This window comes from Phalaenopsis equestris, unplaced genomic scaffold, assembly GCF_001263595.1.
Source record: "Phalaenopsis equestris unplaced genomic scaffold, ASM126359v1 Scaffold000047, whole genome shotgun sequence".
NCBI lineage: Eukaryota > Viridiplantae > Streptophyta > Magnoliopsida > Asparagales > Orchidaceae > Phalaenopsis > Phalaenopsis equestris.
The window spans coordinates 138,801-140,936 of NW_018164489.1; positions in this window are offsets into that span (position 1 = coordinate 138,801).

Below are 2,136 nucleotides of genomic sequence, written 5' to 3' on the forward strand. Positions count from 1 at the left end.
GGTTGCATTATCTGATATGGATGTAGGAGGGCACTGAAATTGATACGCAATCTACAAGCATGAATGTTTTACCTGCCGGGATGAACAAGCATGGAGTGCATCTGACGAAAGAACCAACGAGGAGAGATTAAACATGAGATAAAGACAGATCAGAGTTCATATACTATTGATGAGAATATGACTGGCGTTGAGAAAAAAAGATGAAAAGAATTTAGAGGCTGGTGATGCAGTGCAGTTGATGGATTTTCTATAGAAGATCCTGGTTTAATTATAGTTGTTTATCTTGTAACTTTTTATCTCATGTTTCATTGTTTTACTTTATGTACCAATTTGAACTTTTTATCTCATGGTTTTTGGATCATACTATGCTGCTCTGGCCAAGAGACGGGAAGAACAGGAAGCAAATGCAAGAAGAAGCAGAGAAACACAAGGCATTGACATCTGACCTTTTCAATGGCATCTTTGGAGCACTTTATGATCCAAAAACCAGTTCAGAAATAACATATGCAACATATGCAAGGAAATTAAATAATAATTATAGCACTACAAATAAAACCGAGTATTTCCCAACTTCAACTGATTTTAAAAAAGAAAAAAGAAATCATGAACTCAAAAGACAGCAAACCCTGATCCGCGAATCTTTTTCAGGGAAAGGCGTAGTTTGGAATTTGTCAACCACAAAATCATCACTGAACTGTACTTCGAGAAGGAAACAATAAAAGCTGAAAAGAATATAGAAGATGTTGGAAGTTGAAACTTAATTTCAGCCCATATTGATTGGGCCTCACCTGTGTAAATGTCCAAAGAAAGGAGAAGGTTTTGAAATACTCTTTTTAGAATTTTAGAAATAGATTCTAGAATAGTTCTTAAGAAAAAAGATTATTAATTGTAAGCTATAATGGATTTTCAGAGAGTTAATTGTACAAGTTGGATTAAAATGTATTAGCATAATCTGAACTATTAATTAAGTAGTCACTACTTGTTTATATCGATGATGTTTTTGAATTTGTATGTAGTGAAGGGATAATTAAAGCAACTTATCTCTTCCATCAAAATATAAATTCTCTTATTTACTTAGCCCTAAAAGCTTTACAATTCTAACAACCTAAAATTCCATATTCATCTAAGATGGTTAAGAGCATTTTATCCTTCTAGCACCACAGAGGTTTTTGAATTTGATTTCAAAGTTTATGACAGTGTCTTAGATGATTATAAGAGCTTAATGACTCTTAAAATAGTTGGAGATTGAATAATGAAATCTCATAATACCTTTTGGGCATGCTATTGGACATTACGGTTATAAGGACGTTGTAGTTGAAAATTAACTTTATTGAACTTTGGCTTATAACAGATAATATGTTTGTTGTTGCACTACAGTTAGTTTTCAACAACATTGATGTTTGCTAATTATTTTGTATACATCTTATGTTGTTTTAGACCTTGAAGATAAAAAAGTTGTGCTTATTATTATTAATTTTTGGCTTAGCATTGATCTGGGAGGAAGAAAATACTCTTTCTAACAACTTAAGCGATGGTGGCTAGTTTTGAGTTAGATGGGAAGACCATTAAACACTTTAGATGCTCTTTGACAGTTAATGAAGAAATTAGTTATGTGCATTGTGCAACATCTCAAATAGGCTACAAAAGAATAATTTGTGATACGCCATCAACGAATTTTTATCATCCGACATGAATCTCAAGGCATGACTGAAATCTCGAGATGATTTTTAAGCAATAAAAATTCAAACTTCAATTAAAATTAATCAAAACTCTGATTTTAACAAAATTATATTCAAATTGACCGACTCGATGAGACGAACCAAATGATACCAAAATTGGTCCAATCCGAGTCAACTCAAGCACAAATCAATTCATTAAACCTCTTTTAAAAGCTTTCAACGCATAATTTGAAGGTTAAACAATTCCAAATCTGACAAGCTTATATTAAAATCAGGCGTCTCGAAAAGGCAAATTTAATGAGCCTAAGAGCACTCAAATTTAAATTTATTAAGGCACTTAAATATCTACAGAACACCGCCTGATCACGGGAACCTTCTTGGGTCATCTGATCAAAGTGGTACAGATTTCTTCTTGGGTCATCTGTAAAGTTATATAAATAAAGTTATATCCCCACCC